The sequence below is a fragment of the Equus caballus genome, chromosome 24 (assembly GCF_041296265.1).
Source record: "Equus caballus isolate H_3958 breed thoroughbred chromosome 24, TB-T2T, whole genome shotgun sequence".
In the NCBI taxonomy this organism is placed as follows: domain Eukaryota; kingdom Metazoa; phylum Chordata; class Mammalia; order Perissodactyla; family Equidae; genus Equus; species Equus caballus.
Genome location: NC_091707.1, coordinates 36,190,035 through 36,209,469, shown reverse-complemented (window position 1 = coordinate 36,209,469; position 19,435 = coordinate 36,190,035). Strand labels below are relative to the sequence as shown.

At 49.0% G+C, this 19,435-nt stretch overlaps 1 protein-coding gene across 29 annotated transcripts in view; it reads right to left on the bottom strand.

Annotated features, from left to right (window-relative positions):
• The window catches only part of NRXN3 (neurexin 3), a 1,504,430-nt gene extending 1,486,500 nt beyond the window's left edge, over positions 1–17,930 (bottom strand). For 22 of the 29 annotated variants that reach the window (XR_011432271.1, XR_011432272.1, XR_011432275.1 and 19 more), the window contains exon 1: positions 17,612–17,930. The gene's annotated coding sequence lies outside the window, so the exon portion shown is untranslated. The remainder of the gene's footprint in view (positions 1–17,611) is intronic. The other 7 variants (XR_011432274.1, XM_070250283.1, XM_070250285.1 and 4 more) reach the window with 1 other exon arrangement.
• Between the last annotated feature and the right edge of the window lie 1,505 nt (positions 17,931–19,435).

The window sequence follows — 19,435 nt, the reverse complement described above, 5'->3', positions numbered from 1 at the left end:
TCTTGTTTTGTAAATGACGAATCTGAGACTCTGAAGAGGGGAAGGAACTTGCCCAAAGTTTGCACACTCAGAACAGACTCACCCACATTCACATCTGGGTTGATCTGATTCCAGAGCCCATGTATCAAGCCTTAAGACATTCAGATTATAATAACCACACAACCAATAACTCAATGAGCATGGCAGCCTGCACCTTCCCCATTCAGGAAGCTGAGCCCATGTACTGACAAGATCTGCAATCGTTCTTGTCTGAGCATCCAAGGCACCCAGGCCCCAAAGTGACTGTCTAGCTCTCATGCATGAGCCTCTGCCTTAGCTCCTGATTTGTCCCCAGTCCTCCCAGGGACCTGAAATCAGGCTCTAAACGCCAGCCTGTAGGATCGCAGCCCTGATGCCCCATCAGATCTTGCCTGGGCAGGCACTCCAGGTGTCTGCTCTACATTTGGGAGGTAACCATGAGTTTCAGATCCCGTGACCTTGACCTCAGATGGCTCCTCCCCCTGTGGGACCTTGGTCAAATCATTTGACCTCAAACCTCAGTTTCAACTGTCAGAGGATGAAAGAGAGTTAAACCAGAATCTTTTAAGAGTCTGTGAAATATGTAGAAAGGGCAAGTTTTTTCTAAACATGGATATTCTATAGTGGAAAAGACCCTGCAGTCCCCTTTTGAATCCTGGTTCTGACACTCACTGGCTGGGCAGCCAAGAGCAGTTTAATCCCTCCATCCTATTCCTCCCTCTCTAAAATGAGGGTGACAATACCAACCCTACAGGGGTGTGGAGAGCACAGTCACATGGCACACGGGGGCTCCCTATGGGGTAGTCTACGAAAAGCCCCAAGACACGCAGGGAGCCCAGTTCCCCATCTCCATCTAGGGACTCCCCTTCCTCCACAGCACACATGAAAGATTCTAGCGTGTTCCACTCAGCCATCTGATGATTTCTCTCACCTCCTGCCTTGACCTCCCGCACAACCCCAAAACCCTGAGATCCTGACAGCTCATCTTTCCACTTAGCCCTAGTCCCATTTCTTCAACTCCTATTCCCAAGAAAACCTGGTAGAGGTATTAGGAGGGAAAGAGAAAGATGAAAATAAAATCTCCTTGCCTCCAGCACCAGAAGCAGAAGCTTCCTATTAGTAGAATCTGATCAATACAAAATAATGATTACCACCATCATTATTATTGTGGCCATGGCTCCTACACACCAGGCAGAACCACAAAGTGGTATGCAGAGTGGAACAGAGTGTGAGCTGCTATCATACCACACAGCTATACCGACTATTAGTTAGATGACCTTGGACAAGTCACTTGATTCTGAGCCTTCCTCAACTATAAAGATGATGTTAGTACCTCTGATTTATAGATAATGGCATTCAGGCTCAGGAGGTGAAGTAATCACTTAGCTAGTAAATAACAAGCAGGGAGTTACCTTAAGTCTGCTTGTGTGACCCCAAAGCTCCTGCTTTTCCCACCACATCCCCAGACCCATGCAGGCTCTGAAGCCAGAAACTACTGAATTTACACCTCATCTACTTGCTGAGAGGCCTTAGGCAAATTACTTAACCTCTCTGAGCTTTCTTTGATCTCATATATAAAGTGAAGACAGTGCTACCAGCCTCATGGGCCACCATGAGGATCTGGACAGCACGTGAACAGCTCAGGCACGGTGTTTGCACAAAGCAGCCCCTCAGTACCTTAGAGCTCCACTCTCACCACTACCTCAGGGCTACTGCAAAATAAGAAACAGTCACACGTCCCAGGCAGTCCCGGAACTCAGCAGGTCCTCCATAGCTGTTCTCTGAAATGTAAAAACCAAGTGTCCAAGGCCATATGGCTATGAAGGACAAAGCTAATGTTTAACCGCAGCTTTTTTGCCCCAAGCAAGGGCTCACCCAAAAGCCAGCTCAGAGCAGCTGGACCATCCTGAAACCTGAGAGCACCATGCTCCCACCACTAGCCTGTGCCCTTTATCCCTTTAGCCCAATTTTCAGCTACTTAAAGAGATGCACGCACAGGAAAGAAATCTCCAAATCAGAAAAGCCCCCTTTTGCCAGCTGAGGGCAAGGATCCCCTAGTAAAAAGGCTCCTACCTCCATTTTAGGGAACAGAAACAAAAAGCATCCTATTGACTTCAAGGCATAAAGCAAATTAATTCTCCAAGCACAGTCCATAGCACGTCACGGTCCAGCAAGGGAGAGCTAAATACAAACGGAAACCAGCACAGCAATTCTGAAGCCATCAGATGCCTAAGGAAATGGTGATGTTGCGAAGGCACCTATCAATCATAGCTGATCCTGGAGGAGCTGTGCACGTATGTACTACAAAAAGAATAAAAAACCCAAATCCATAAAGCATGAACTCAGGTTCCTGCACCTCAGGCGCTGCCCAGGAAATCAGACGGCCCTTCTGAAGTATTTTACGAGAAGCACCAACCCTCAGGCTTCCCTGAAAGATTCGTAGCCCCTTGTCTCTGAAAAAACAAAAACCGCAGGAGAACAATGTTGACAGGTGAAGACTGGCTTGGTCCTTCGTAGTTACTCTCTTGCTCTGCGTTCCCTCCTTCCTGCCCCTGTGCCAGGATGAGTCAGATGTGCCCACATGGACCACATTCTGGACTTGGCTCAATGGTCCCGTAGAGCCAGTGTCAGTCAGGCAGTGTCCTCCCTGCCCTTAATTCTGCCAAAGTGACTGATTTCTCCATTCCCCCTCCAGAGTTCTGCTCCTATAACAAATGTGAACAAGCCACCTGCCACCTAATTTATCCCATGTTCCCAGGACACACAGACTTAAGTCCAAATGCCTCTGTCCACTATCCTACAGCTTCCAGCATCCATGCCAGACCCCACCCATGGTGAAGCAGCCAGGTGGTTGGGTGGGTTGACTCCACCCCCAGCTCCAGGGGCATCCCATTGTGACTGGTTCAGAGAGGAGCATGTGACCTAAACTGGTCCAACCAAAATGAAGCCTAAGATTTTTGTTCAATGGCTGGGGGAAGAGAAATTTGTTCTAGCTCTTAAGGCTGAGGCGTTGGCATGAGCTCCAGAGCTGCAGCCATTTTACTACCATGGGCAGAGTCAGTCTGAGACCCCAAGACTATTGGACACTCCTAGACTGAACCACAGCTGAGGTCCATTCTGTAAAATTTTAGTTACATAAACTCCATCCCCCCAGATTCCCTCTATGGTGAAGCCAGACTGAAATGGGATTCCCATGATAGGAATCATCCTAACTGAAGCACCTACCATTCCAGGTTCTTTGAAAACTAGCCGGAACATACCTCTCCAACCCCATCTCTCACTCAGCCCTCCACCCATGTGCTGAAAGGTCAATTTCCTGTGTATCAGGGGCAAGTCTTCATTTTCTTTCCTTTCCTTTCCTTGTGCCATTTCCTTGGCCTGTCGTCCCTAGTCCTCCCCAATCTGCTGCTGTCATTCTTTACAAATCCCACCTCCTCGAGGAAGCCTTCCTCACCCTCCCTTCCCTGGCAGGAAGTAAGTTTCTCCTCTATGGAAACCCCACCCCCTCGTTGGAAACCCCCGTGGTCCTTCCTATCCTGGATCCAGGCCTCCTGCTGTGATCGCATACATTCATAATGCCCTCCACTCGAGAACATCAACCATTACTCTTCTCTGTATCCCTAGTATTAAACACAATGCCCCAGGCAAAGGAAATGCCCAGTAGATATTAGGAGAACTGAATTTGTGGAAACCCACACTGGGCCAACTTGGTCTGTGAGTAGTGTTGGCATTCCTCTCTCTCACCCCCAGGGTTCCATGGAACCACAGATGTGCATTTGAGGCTTGGGGTACACTGTGGATAAGGAATGGAGTTGGAGATCAGTAGGGGATCAGCAAATCAGATCTGTACTGCAAATTTCCTTTAAACACAGTATCCAAACTCAAGCAAGGCCACTGGAGTCCTTCCATCCACCCAGAATAGGCTCTGTACCACTTCTATCAAATCCACCCCCAACCATCATCATGCAACTCTCCCTAGCTCAGCTCCCCAAGATCCATTCCCATCTCTGCCATAAATCCCGCATGTCCTTGGGAAAGTCATTTAACTGCTCCTGGCCCTCATCTCTACATTGAAGATGATGAACTAGCCATACTCTGAGGTTCCACCACTCTCTAAGATGCTAAGATTCTGTATAAGAGAATGAGATCTCTCCTTTCCAAACCCCTCACTTGGAGAAATCCCACACTCTACCACTAAATAAAGGGTAGGAATTTTCCCCACCCTCCAAACCTTCTTCTGTCCCTTCCTTATTTCCTAGGTAAAGGGACACATTTTCTCCCAAGGAGTCCAGTGCGGCATCTGCCTTGGGTGCCAAGGAGAGAGAGGCTCAGCAATCCTCCCTTCCTTCTTAAGACATAAGACCTAAGATGCCAAAATTTGCCAACTGCCTCATTACTCCCAAAATCTAAACCTGGAAGCTCAGCGGCACAAGTGGCTGCTGTGGAAAAATGCTCATGATGCATCTTTAAGTGAAAAATCCAGCCAGTGTGACAACTTCTAAAATGTGACTTCAGTGCCTGGCACAGAGTAGGTGCTCAATTGGTACTTTTTAGATGAGTAATGAACTCCTTTAAAAACAAAATAGCACACTCTGATTGCGGATGCTTAGAAATTAAGCGGGCGGGCCAGCCCAGTGGTGCAGCGGTTAAGTTCGCACGTTCCGCTTCTCGGCAGCCTGGGGTACGCTGGTTCGGATCCTGGATGCAGACAGGGAACTGCTTGGCACAAGGCATGCTGTGGTAGGCGTCCCACATATAAAGCAGAGGAAGACGGGCATGGATGTTAGCTCAAGGCCAGTCTTCCTCAGCAAAAAGAGAAGGATTGGCAGCAGTTAGCTCAGGGATACTCTTCCTCAAAAAAAAAAAGAAATTAAGCTGGAAGGACAGATATCAAAATTTCCCCTTGGGTTATTTCCAGATCGGGGACTTACAGGAGACTTTGTTTTTTTTGGTGTTTTCTAAATGTTCTATAATGAACATATATTATTTGGTAAGAAGAAAATCTTTAAGTCACTTTTATAAGGAGTTAATTGTTGTAAAAAAAAAAAAAAAAGCACACATGCAAAAAAAGAAAGAGTGACTGTCATCCAAACGCCACAACCCACACACAAGCCAACCTTCTTACCTCCCACACAGCCTGCCCCTTCTCAGAGAAAGCTTCCCAGCCTTCTCTTCTCTGTCTTGATTCCAGAATTCCACAAAGTCAAGTGATTGCCTTCAAGTGTTAGCCTCATCAGAGTCAGAACCCAGTAATGAGGCAGCCCCCACTACTCCAAGACCTGGAGAAAAGCAGACCAAAGGCTAACCCGCCCACTTTTGGCATCCCCCCCCCCCCCCCAACCCCTTACTAGAACCATTCTGTCAACCAAACATCCTGCCTGGAAAAGAATCCAGGCAGAGCATAGAGAAGCTCCATCTCATGGGGCACTTGTCTACATGAGCAGGTCAGGGAGAAGATGTTGAAGAAATGAACTCTCAAGTCCTGGCACGCTTTAGGAATGTAATGTTTTCTCAATGCCCCCTTAACACATCGCCCTTCTCTTCTCACATCTTCCTACCTCTCTCTCATGGCTCTAAACCAAGTCCATGACCTGAGTCCCTGTCCTTCCCACCTCGACTCACATCTGCTCGGTGCAGATCAGCTCAAGGCGGGCAAGGGGACCACACAACTCAAAGGCAGAGGAGACCGCAGGTGAAGACGCAGGGAGGGTGTTCAGGGAGGCAGAGAAGGAGGAATGGAACCGCAGTTGACAAGCATCTCACTCATGAGCAACAGGCGGGGCTGAAAGGTCGGGGAGTGAAGAGGCGACAGAGGGCAAGCATTCGCTGTGGGGTCCTCGCTCAGCAGATCTAGAAGAAGGTTGGCCTGATGGTTCTCGCCAGAAGGAAGAAAAATGGCAACTGCTTATAGCACAGAGGGGCAGCCATGCCCCAAAGAGGCCTTTTGTTCACCTTCCTCTGGGTTTTCCTGCCTCAGACCAAGCAGGCCTGTGGGCTCTGGGAGAACCCCGTTGTCACCCACTACTTGTGATTAGCACTACCCAACAGGTGAGGTCCGAGCAGCCCAGACAGGGCAGGATTCAGCATATCCACTGTTTGTGAACTTAACCTCTCAAAGCCTTAGTTTCCCCGCCTGTAAAAAGGGGATAAGGATTCCTACATTTCCCACTTGTTTTGGGGATCCGGTGAGATAATTTTGGTAAGGCATTTCACACATAGCTTGGCATCTAAGAGTTCCAGATGTGGCCAAGACCGTCAGCATTTTCTTAACTCCTCTGGCCTTTCCTCACCCTCACCCCACCCTTCAGCTCTCAGAACAAAGACCAGTTCTTCCAAGCCACCCTCCCACTCTGAGGTGGGATGTTAGGGGGGGAGGATGCTCAGAGAGACCTGTTTTTGTCCCAGCTGGGGCACCTCTCCATGCCTGTTTCCTCATCTGCAACAAGGTTATGACGTAATAATAGTACCTCCCTCCAAGATTCATTGCGAGGATTAAGTGAGGTGACATACATGAAATTCTCACAATAGGGGCTGCATATATGGAGCACTTGATCAATTTCAGCTCTCATTTTCCCCCTGGCCCTAGCATCCTAAATTAGGTCTCCATAATTCTCAGAGCCCCCAGTACTTTTCCTTCAAAGCACTCCTCATCACTTACATATTTCTTTGTGTCGTTTAATATTTGCCCCATCACCCAAGTGTAAGTTCCATGAGGGATAAACCGAGTGTCTCTCTTGATTGTGGCTGTATTCCCAGCACCTGGCACAATGCCCGGACATAGTAGGTGTTCAATGAATATCTGTGGGATGAATAAATGCATGAATAAAAGAATCGTATATTAGTGTTGGCATGGATGATCACCAAGGTCCCTTCCAGCTCTGCGAGTCTCCAACTATTCTCTATTTTTTGACAGCTTTAGAAGAAAAGTTTAAAATGAGCCCCAGAGAAGCTGTTTTGCCCATCCCCAGGGAAGACTCAGGACGGTTGCTGCTGACAGACTTCCGAACACTCAAGTTGTGCAGAGATGTACTCTGATTTTTTTAAACCTGAGAAAGGAGCCTGCTGAATTTCCAGACTGGGATCATCCTCTGCTCCCGCAGGGCTGCCCGCACACAAGGCACTAAACAAGACCCTGGAGCAGGCAGCAGGGACCCAGGCCAGGGGGACCACTGTCTTGTGTCACCAGTGGACAGCCACCCCTGAGCAAAGAAGGCCAAACCTCCCAGAGTGACAGACCAGTCTCTGTCCTCACTCTTCCACCCCTCCAAAGAGAGAGCACTTCACATATGTGCATGGAACAAAGTGGGCTCTGGGGCTGGCCCGGGATATCACGACCTCATCCAGCCACAGAAAGTGCTTGCTTTTAATGCAGATTCCCAGACCCCACCCTAGGACTCCTAAATCAGATCTACAGGGGGACCTGAGGATATACATTTCAAAGAGCTCCCCAGACATTTTGATGCATACCAGAGTCTGAAAGCTGCTATTCTAATGAGAAGAAAACTGATCAATATAAGCTTCGCCCCCTTGGATATTAGGTGTGTATAACCAATTACCTCCGCACTTCTAACCTGACTCTGGAAACCGAAGCTGGTCTAGCCTGCCAACACCTGCTTGCAGCAGAGGCTGTTCTGAACCACTGGTTTGCAAGCCTGGTAGAATCACCTCGGGAGCTTTAAAATATACTGATGCTGCGGTCTTATCCGTAAAGATTCTGATTGAACTGTATGAAGCACAGTGTGGGTTGGAGATTTTAATATCGTGATTCTAACATGCAGCAAAGTTTGAGAACTGCTGCTCTAACTTACCCTCATCACCCAGCTCCCAGCCCCCAAGTGCAGGCGCCAACCACCACAAGCACCCCAGCACAGCCTTCGCTCCACCAGAGGCTCAGCCTGAGCTGCTGCGGGCTGAGAGAGGGAGGGACAATGGGGTTCACATTGTAAGACCCTGAGATGTCTGGGGCACAGAATCTGGTCAGAAGCCCCAAGTCTGTATCTTCTAGAAGTTATAGGTGACTTGCTGAGCAGGTGTCCATGTCCTCAGTGGTGTGAGACAGTAGAACACAGCTGTAAAGAGATGCCCAAGTCGTCTTTACTGAAGTTTTATCCCAGCTCCACCATTTAGCAACCGCGCAACTGCAGGCAAGTTAGTCAACCTCCTCAAGCCCCACTTTCCTCACCTGTAAAATGGAAATAACATTCCCTAACAATTATTCACTGAATCCTTAGAGTTTTATGTGCAAACCAGCTAACACAGTTGCTGGCACATAATAAAGACTCAATCCATCTTAGCTGACGATATCCCAAACGGTTCTTTCTGTTGCTTACTAGATGCTTCGTTCTCTTCTTTTTTTCCTTTAGAGTGGCTTGGACCCTTGGTGGCTGTTCTGCCGACCTCAGATACTTTCTACTCCTCTAGGGCTCCTTTTCTTGCCAACCTTTGTCAATTCTTTGCTCTTGAACATGCTCCTTAATTTCTCTGAGCCTCAGTTTCCTCATCTCCAAAGTAGGGGTATGAAAGCACTGCCTCCATGTTTCTTTTAAAAACCAACGAGCTAACCTATGTAGAATGCCAACACAAAGTCTGGCACAGGGGCACTCAATAAATCAAAGATGCTGGGGAAGGTGAGGAACAATTGTTTCTCCCCCTTGAACTGAGGTTCAGCAAAGCCCTCTGTATCCACCCTGGCAGCCAAGGGGTAGAAAAGATGCCTCCTAAAGGCTCATGGGGAGGTGGCAATTCCCAATTTGGAGCCAGGGGAAGAGGCAGCCCCGCCTCCCCTCTGCCCCTCCTGGGGCGATGCTGAAGAATGCTGACTCCAGCTTGGGGCCCCTCTCACCAGCTCCCCATCCTCCTCACTCCATTTAGCTCTAGCAATCCAATTCCCTTTCTTCCACCCGGAAATCGATGTTTAATTAACACATTATTGGAAAAATAAACACAGTCTTCAATGGGACTGCAATGAAGCTAATGCAGCTCAGCTTGGGGGCCGCAGACCATCCCCTCAGTCAGAAAAACGCTCTTCTCTTGTTCCCTGCTTCTCAACCAAGAAAAAGTTCTCCTGTTCTCCCCAGAGTCCTCCAGCCTGGGGGATCCTAGCATTTTCCCTCTGTGTATCCTTCCTCCTTGTCTCTAGGCAGAGAGACCACACATCCCTTCTTAACCTTGACCCTACGACACAGATACAGGGGGAAAAAGGGGAAATTTGGTGTCAGTACCTATATCACTGCTCAAGTGGAGAAAGTGGCATCTCCTTCAGGAAGCCCTCAGCCTCCAGCCGTGAAGCTGTGGATGGGCCCATCTCCCACCTCCTCTCCAGATAGAACCAGCACTTGTCCAACTGAGAGGTCAGAAGCTGTCTTGCACCCGCTGGAGAAAGGGAGGCAACTCAGGGGTGGCTAACCAGGATAATGAGCTCAAAATACTCTCTCCAACCCTCAGACCTCAGGAGATGGTCTGAAGACCTCCCCCTGGGGAATTTCCTCTTCTAATCTCCATTTTAGATGCTCCAGCTCCCACTCCCTCTTTTCCAGGGTTCAGGGTGGAGGGCAGTACAAGGATTTAGGAAACAGCATGAATTCTGGAGTCAGACCCAAGCTTGGATCCAAGGTCTGCTATTTCTCAAAGTGTGGTCCTAGACAAGCTATTCAACCTCTGACCACCGGTTTCCTTGTTAGACAAATGAGGACACTATCCATCTAAAGGAAATATGGCAAAACACAATGCTCTGCTAACGGCAGGTGCTAGAGGACTGTCCATTCACTGGAACCCCCCACTGAGGGCCAGCCCTACTGCAAGGGCCATGGGGAGTGTGGGCCCATCAGGGATCAGGGCCACAGAGCAAAGCAGAGATAGATAGGTTTCAGGTTCTCTGCCTTCAGCGCACCCACCACGATCCGAAACAACCTACACTCCCTCCTCTGACAAGGAACCTGAAGCAGGGAAGAAGGTAACAGAGATCCCACAGGAAACAGACTTTCCAAAGTGCCATCAAAAAGATGGCCAGCAGCACCACTGCTGAGCCCACAGCTTCCTGTCCCTCAGCCGGAAGTACCTCTGACTGGCAGCAACATCTTCAGCAGGTCCCAGAGTTGTGAGCTAGACTGCCCAGAAAGTGGGTCAGCTCTTAGTGTCAAGTTCCCAGACTGGGGGACCAGAGGACAGGCCCATGGAGGTGGTGTGACATAGTACTTAAGACCAGAGGCTTCAGAACCAGGCCCACTGGGTTTGAATCAAGACCTCACCACTTCCTACCTGCGTGACCTTGGACGTGTTATTTAACCTCTTTAGGCCTCAGGTTCTTTTCTGTAAGACAGAGATGATAATAGTACCTACCTCATAGGGCTGTAGGAAGATTTAGTGAGATAATGGATGTCAAGTGCTTAGCATAGTGTCTGGCACATAGTCAGGACTCAGATGTCGGCTAGTAAAGTAGTTGTAGTAAGAGTAGTTAGGTTAGTAGTAGTAGTCATGTTGGTAGGAGGACTAGTCAGAAGATTCAGGTCTTAATCCTTTAGAAATGGGGGACAAGTGGAAGTCTCTCTGGGGAAGGCTCTATGCCCAGCCACCTTCTTGCCCTAAAATTGGATTACCTCTCAGACATGCCCCTTTCATCTCCTTACTCATTAACAGAAAGTGGGTGATAGCATCTCACTGAAGGGTGACCATATATTTTATCATCCAAACCAGGACACTTCTGAGAGTTAATAATTACACTAGAACAAAGGCCTCAATGGGAACTGTCTCTACAAACCAGGGCATCCAGTCACCCCATCTCAAGGTCACATAGAAATGGCTTCCTGCCCTGTCTCAAGGTCCTAGCAAAAGGTAAGGCTTCCCTGGTCCCCAGAATCCACTTTACTCTATCCCCCCTTCCCCCACCACCCTGACCTGCACAAAACAGACACACACACACACACACACACACACACATGCTTGGCTAGGATGTCTAACCCCTCTTGATTCAAGGTCAAGGCCAACCCTCCAGGTGGAGCAGAAGGACTGGCATGAGCACTTCACCTACATTTCGTGATATCACACTCCCCAGCCAGCCTCTGGAAACAGAAATGAAACACACTGAGGCCAGTATCTGGGCCCCCACCTCCCTTTCTGGAGAAACAAGGGCTAAGCCAGTCTGAGGGAAGCACCCAAGCTCCCAGGTCATCAGGATCCATACATCAGGTGCTTGGATCTCTGAATGGAGCCCCCATTGCATCTAAGAATAACCTTGACAGGCAGGGTAATGTGGGATTGAGAACCTGGAGCACCCCACTGGGGTTTCTTCCTCCAGGACATTCAGAGGGTGACCTTAAGCAGCAGCCAGTGACTCCAGAGACCTTGGAGTACAGCCCACCAGTGTTCTCCGGTCTCCCTCCAGCTCTTCAGGAGTCAAGTCTGCCCTCATTAGAGGCACTCCCACCCACCTCACCAAAATTCCACTCCCCTCTGATGGAGGAAGGAGAACTAAGAGGGGACCTCAGGCAGCCAGGAGCACAATCCCCTTTGAGAGAGGGCCCACATCCCACAAGGCAGCATGACAATGTGGAAAGAACACTAATGGGCAGCCAGAAAACCTGGATTCCAGCTTTGTCTCTGGATCAAACTTAGCAAATGACTTTGGACAAGCTACTTAATCTCTCTAGGCCTCAATTTTCCTACCCTATACTTGATGGAACTGAACAAGATTACGGCTCATCTTCCTTTTACCTCTAACAGTATAAAACAAAGGTCATGAACTTGGGCTCTGGAATAAGACAGTTCTGAGTTCAAATCCTTGATTCGCCATTTTACTAAGTTACTTTAGGTAAGTCTAAGTCTCAGGCTCCTCCTCCGTCCAAGGCAGGTAATAATAGTAAACTGCAGTGAGTCGTTTGGAGCATTAAATGAGATACTGAATGTTAAAAAAAAAAAATTGGTACAGAACTTGGTATGTATTAAGTATCTCAAAAATGGTAGCTATGTCGCTACGACTACCGCTACTACAATGATGAGAATTACTAACATTAGAGGGACCAGGAAGAAGGCAGAGTCACTCTGAGCCAGGCATGGAGAAGACCTTCCTACTGAACTGGAAAGTTTAGCACTTCTCAATTCCTCCAGCAGATCTGGGACTTGCAGGCAGGGATCAGACAGCCAGAGGCACAGTCCAGCCTTCCCAGAAGAGAGGCCCCAAGGTGCTAGAGAAGAAAAGAGAACCCAAACACCAAACCCATACAATCCTTTCCTCCGATCAGCAAATATTTCTTGAGCACCTCCTGTGTGCCGGGAGATGTCCTAGGCACTGGGAACACTGCAATGGACGAAAACAAAGTCCCGACCTGCTGGAGCTTGCATTCCAGAGACGAGACAGACAAGATCCCCTGAACACTTCAATATGTAATGTAGCATTAGGTAGCGACCAGCCGATTAGAATTAAAGGCAGAGTAATGGACTGGAAAGTGGCCAGGGGTTGGCGTGAGGGGGCTATTTTACAAAGCCAAGTCAGAAAAGGCCTCTCTAAGGAGGCATCATCTCAGCAAAGACCTGCAGGAAGGGGCTGGGAGCAGCCCCACACACACACCCTGGCTAAGCCCAGTACTGCCACCTGTGGCTGGCCCAGCCACAGCGCTGCACTTTGTCATCTGCAGAGCAACCAGGGCTGGCCCTCAAGGGTCAGAGCTGCAGCGTGGCTGGCTGCTCTTCCCCCAGCAGGTGCATGCTTGGGGGAGACAGGGCCTGACCACAGCAGGAACAGATGCACCAGGCCGGCACGTTTCCAGGTGGCGAGCTTTAGAAGGGATGTGTCCACTTTTGCAAGTCTCCCATCCACACACAAGGGTCAAATGAGGAGAACGTGGCCGCAGGATCCCAAGAGCATTCTCCTCTCTGTGTTTGGCACAATAATTTGCCCCTGAGGCCTCCTATTCCCCACTTCTCCCCTTTCTCTGGCATTGACGTAACCCTTTCTCCCTAACTCCTCAAGGTCAGCCCCAGAAAGGGAGAGAGACATCAGAAACATAGGACAATCCGCATTTTGCCCTGAGGATTTTTTTTTCCTTTTAGGCAAAATACTTCCCAATTTCATTTATAATTGCTAATAAAGAGGGACACACCTTCAGCCAAAGGAGAAAGGAAAATGGCGTCTGGCAGTTAAGGCAGCCGGAGCCCAGGAGAGCACGGGGCTGGGGCTGCTATCCCAGCTGAGGGCGATTTCAGCTCCTTGGGGCTGCAACCTCCAACAAGGCCAAGCTGCCCAAGGGTGGCTGATGCCGGGGAGAGCAGGGCCATCCTCCCGCGCTCTGCCCAGGGCTCCTGAGGTGTCAGGGAAAACCCTCAACTTCGCCCACCTTCTCCCCCTTCAGTCTGCATCCGCCCACCAGTCATCCCTGAGCACACCCGCCCACGGGCTTGCTTGGGAGACATGGGGATTTCATAGGAGGCTTCCCACTGGAGACGGGAGCGATTTCTCCCCTCCACCCTCTTCACGACTACCTCAAAAACTCCATTGCCCTCTCTTCCCCACTAAACACCTCCGCTTTTTGCCTTCCTCCCCCAGAAGTGAGGGAAAGTAAGCTTCCCTTCCCTGTCACCCCCACACCTCTCCAGAGCCAGTCTGACATACAGGTCCAACAAACACACTCACGCAGCACCTACAGGCAGGCAGCCCCCCGCTTGAAGTGCACGCACAGTGTTGACAATCCCATGTTGTCCATTGGAGGCACACTGGCTTTGACGAAACACAAACACCCCTCCAGCCCCCACCCAAAAGGCAACACAAAGGCCACCAAGAATTTCGAGACCAGGCGACATCCGTAGAGCGAGAGCTGGGTAGGACAAAGACATCACTCCATTCTCCCAACGAACCACGACAACACTAGGATATTCTGCAGTGCCCTCTGGCTTGACACAGTCCACTGAGCAGAGCTGTGTGTGTTCGCCGCGCGTGTGTGTGTGTGTGTGTGTGTGTGTGTGAGAGAGAGAGCTTACATATATGTGAGGGGGTGGGTGTCTGTGTCTCTACTGTCCAGGCATCACATCTCCCCAGAGGTAACCCAGTCCAGACTCTGCTTTCCCCATATAACCTTCCTCTGATGTGCGGCAAACATATATTACACGGATGGTTAAATTGGATCATTATCACCGGGTGCTTATTTGGCACACACACAAAAAAATCATTAATGTCATCTACCCCCATTTCAACCCCCCTCTCATGAGGTCCCCTCCCGCAAAGACTCTCCAACATGCTAATCCCATGAACTGCGACACACCACAGCTTTCGAGAAAGAATAATGGCGAGAAGAAAGAAGAGAGCGTGTGGGGAGAAGATGTGGACAGCGTTACTGCATTCCCCGTATGAGGATGGGTGGAAAGGAGCCATGGTGGAGGTAGGGGTGGGGAGAGCCATGGAGGGAAAGGAAACCAAACGAAATCGAGCCCTTGGTTGCCTGTGTCCATGTGAGAGAGAATGCGTGTGCAAGAGCGTGTGCAAGTGCGTGTGTAGATGTGCCGACTTAGCCCTCCTATCAGAAAGCTGCATCCGTGTGGCATATAGGAAAGGCCATCGCACCACTGTTGTGTTGCAAAAAAAAAAAAAAAAGAGCCGCAGAGCCATCAGAATCAGAATTTTCTCATCGAGATGGAAAGGGCTAGAGGGAAGGGGGAAGGGGGAAATGGGATGGGGAGAGGGGTATATGGAAATAGAAGGCAAGAGCATGGCAGAATGGGGGAGGACGGACGGTGAGATTGGTAGTGGGGTGGAAAAAAATTGCACGCACACAGAGACGCAAACACACACAATACCCGAACGCCAACCCCACCGCTCCACTGTTCATCCACGACTGACAACCCGACCCCCATCTCTCCGCTGCCTCCCTGTGCCCCCAAAGCTGGTGCCGATGGATTTCTCTATCTCAGTTTTGCAGCAGTGGGCTAATTACGACCAAGCCCCCTCACCAAATTAACCCCTCCTCTCCCTCTCTTTTTTTCTCTAAAAGGCCAATTGAAGAATAATGTGTTTTTAGAGATAATGGATTTTTTTTTTTCCCAAGGAGCGAGAGAAAGGGGGATGCAGGACAGAAATTCTGCAAACCGGTGACTTCTGACCTCACCTCCGTCTCCCCTCATGTCCCCATTTGCTGTAGCATCTCATGTACCATTTTCCCACCATCCCCTTGTCCCCCACCACCCAAAAGAAAAGACCTTCCTACCATGCACATCGACAAACACACCAACCGCCACCCAATCTCAGTAGCCGATCTCAAACCCCAAGCATCAATCCACCTCGATACATCCCTTCCCTTATATAAGCAGCAGATCACCAACATATTCAGTAGAAACGCAGCATTAAAAAGAAATCAACAAAAAAGGAGGCCAGACCCCGTCATACCCCCAATAATGAATAATAGGGAGCTACCAGAGAAGCAAAGACGTAGCTGTCTCTCAAAATCTAGAATCCCTTTGATTTCTGGCCCCCTCATCTTAAGAGGTAATTTTTTTAAATTATTATTTCACTAGAAAGGGCCGGAAAGCTCCAGAAAAGGACATTCGCGCAGTCTGGTTGTCTTAAAAAAATTAACCCAGCCCTGTTGCTCACTTTAATAGCGAACTTCCAGCATCCAGCGTTTTCCCCCTCTTCCAGAAGGAAGACTGGCTCACAGGATGAACCCCGGGCTGCAGAAAATGGGCCAAGAGCCCTTACTTTCCACTCCCCAACCAAAAAAAAAAAAAAAATTCAAACAATAGGGATATCTCTGCACAACCAGCACCCGTCTGAAATATCGTTTGCCCCAATATGACTTAGGCAAATTAAGCCAGAAGATTAAAAAAATACCAGCCTTGCTATGCCTCTCTCCCCTCCATCCTTCCACCACGTACCCAGTAGCCCTTAGGTAAACTTGCCCATCATAACCAGCGGGACCATTTTAACTTGAAAGGCGATGCAGAAGCCCTTGAATGATGAAGGGAGGCTCAACCCAGAACAGCAAATTCATAAAGGGCTAGTTCTTCAGGCTCCCCAGACCTAACCTCCGGGTGCCCCCAGATACACTATCCCGAGTACAGAGTCACCCAGTGCGCTGGGAGTTCAAATTTCCATTGGAACCTTCATCACAAAGGCAAACGGTCATCTGACCCCCGAAACTACACTGTCCTCCAGGTGTGACAAAGAGTGCCCCTCTCTCTCCCAGGGCCATCCACAGGACCCAGGGCAGAGAAAGAATTAACGGTGGGTTGGATTTTGGTGGTAAAAGAAAACTATCTCCCCAAGCGGGAATGACCGGAGGAAGCGGGGAGAGGACAGCTCTGCTCTTCTCTTCTATTTGGTCTGACCGTGTCTTGCTCCATCCTAGGCTACCTCTGGATGATCTCTGACCTTTGCATTAAAAAAACATATTTTTAAATAATGATCAGGGGAGAGGAATCCTGCCTTACCTAAACCCCAAAAATGGTTTGCAAAAATATAATTTTTTCACTGCATGATGATATTTCTACATCCAGATCAAAAGAGGAAGGCATTTAATGGAGGAAGGGAGAAATTTATTTTTTTTAACAAGTAGTCACAGGGTAAGTCACCTGCAAAGCAGCCGAGCCCATAGGTTGGTATTACATCACTGGCCTAGGAAGGGATGGGGGGTGGGGGGCACAGATTTTTTTCCTTGTCATCCGGATGATGTTTCTAAAGCAGTTAAGTTTTGTGGTTAAAAAAGAGAGAGGGAAAGAGCCGAAACTCTGGGTACAACACAATGCCTTGAAAAAAAATACATCGAACAAGCCGCTAAGGTCACTGAGAGCTTGCAAAACCCACAGTGCTTACACAGAGTGGAAGTTTTCAAGCAAGCCTGCTACTAAATCATTAATATAAACAAATGGAAGGCAGAGGAGGAAGATTCCCCTGTAACGGATCCAAACAGGAGTGCACACACGCACGCGCACACACACACACTCACATACACTCCCTTTTCACCTTCTCCGAGTGTGCCCACCTTCACGACAAGATAGCAGGAGTCCAAACCTGAATCTTCAGATTCAAGAACCTCCTCCTCACACCCCCTCCAAAAAAAAAAAAATCACACTCAAACACACTCACACCCACCCACACTCACACACACACCTCAATTCCTCAACAGCTAAGGAAATCCCTGTCTCAATTCAATTTTGTCTTCTTGTGATCCTCAGAGCGTCTCTTCTTCTCTTTCTTATTTGAACCAGCCCCTTCCCCCAAAAAATAATGAGGGGAAAAGTGGCTACAAAATGCCCAAAAAAGTATCCTGCCCAAAATGAAATGATGGGCACACATCATTTCAGACTAACAAGCCAAGCAAATAGGGGAAAGACAGGAAAAAAAAAAAAGAAAAGATAAAACATTCTCTGAGTTTTCCAACATCTGGAGCAAAAGGACCCAACTTCCAGGAGAAACTGAAGGAAGAGAAAGCCAGTTGAAAAGCCATTCCCACGGTCAGCCGATGCTCTCAGATCCAGCATTAAAAAAAAAAATCTAGGTTGGTTGCTCCCAACTGAAAACTTCTACCCTCTCAGGAGCAACCTCTCCCCAGAACGATCAAGAACCTTGAGTTGTTTCACATTCTGCCTGCCTTCCTTTCCCCCCAAATCTTACCTTTCCCGTTGAACAGAAGATTTGGGATCTGTTTGTTTGTTTGATGTTTAATCAACTGAGTTTGCTGGGTATGTTTCCTCTTTGGGAAGGTTCAAATTCCAGAATCTTTCTCTCTCCTTTTCTTTTTCTCTCTCTCTGAGAGGGAGTGGTGGGGAAGAAGGGAGGGGGGTGTTGGAGGTGCGAAAAGCAGGTCCTTGGTGGCTCGAGATGCTGGCAGCTGGGAGAGAGGAGGACACGCTCGCCTCTCCCTCTCAGTGAGTTGCATGCGAGAGGAGATGTGTAGGGCTGAGCTCTGAGCCTGAGACTGCTGGAGGAGCCCAGGAATTTCACGCACTCCAGAGCCGGCCCCTCCCTCTCCCACACAGACCCCGGCATTTAAAGAGACAGCCAGGCTGCCTGGCTCAGGGCTTCACCTCCTCCCTGACTGTTTTGCAAACAGCTGAGAAGATATCATCGGGGAGAGGTACTCTGCAGCCCCCTAAGACTGAGAGGCAGCCAGGGGCTCAGTTCTCCCCTCACCTCAGCCTGGGGAAGGTTCTTTGCCAGAACTGGAGCAAGAATTAAAATAAAGACAAAATCCTCATTTACAGCTTCAGTAGACAAAGCCACTTCCCCACCGCTGAAGATGCATGTGTCTCATTGCAGACTGAGGCAGTGGAGAGGACCTTGACCTAGAAGTGTGCCTCAGTTTCCCCAAGTAGTCCCTCCTCCTTGAAAAATCAGAGCAATCCTTGAGCATTTGGTAGAGGTTAGGCTGTAACTAGGACACAAATCCATTCCTTCAGCAAGTACTTTGCCTGCTTAGGACAAGGCACCGTGCAAGGGCTGGGGACATGAAATGAAGGTGACAAATGGGGTTTCCCCTCCAAGGGTTCCTGGCGGTGAAGATAGACAGAAGCACAGCCGACTCTATCCTCAAGGGCTGCGAGCTGAGAGAGACAGAGGCAGAGATCAGGTGTGTGGTGGATCAAGAGGATGGCTCCTTCTGTGGTTCGAACCCTGAGCTCAGGGCCTAGGTACTTCTGCTGTACCCCCAAACCCTTCAAAATCCATTGCCAGTTTTGACAAATTAGTCAATGTCCATGGAAATATTTCCCCAGTCAAGCCTAAACAAGAGATGACAGTCGGTGGCACCAAACACAAGGTTTTATTCAGCATCAGGCCCTGGTACCTTACAATGGGTAAGCAGCCTCACCTCCTTTCTTCTCCTGCCTTCCCTTTCTAAGGGCTGCATGGCGCATCCTTCTTCCAGCCAGCACCAGTGGCAGGAATAGCCACTAACCGCTGTTGAGTACTTACCATATGCCAGCACGTGGGTCATCTCATTTAGTCCAGTGAGGATGGTGCTATTTGACAATTGAGGTCCATTTTACAGTTGAGGAAATCAAAGCTTTAGGGAGGGTCCCCAATGTCACACAGTCATTCATCAAGAATGAATTTGAACTCAGGTCTATCCAACTTCAGAGCCTGCCAGCTCAACCGTAGCGCTATATGGCCTCCCTTCCTTGGAGAGTTCTTATATTTCTACCTTTTATTGGACATCCTTCCAGCCATCCTAGCACTTACCCAGCCAAGCAAACTTTGATGGCATGTGGACCAGGGATGGTGCTCACAGGAACCAAAACAAGTAAATCAAGTTCCCTGCCCCAAGGAGTCCACTATGCTTTGGTGGGAGGCAGAGGTATATTCCTGTAAAGCAAGGGGGAAGTAACATCATGAGAGCATGAGAATCATGAGAGAGTAAAGAAAGCTCTATGGGGCTGTCAAGAAGCAAGTGATAAATTTTGATTTGGAGATGGGGAATATGAAGGCAAGCTTGGTGAA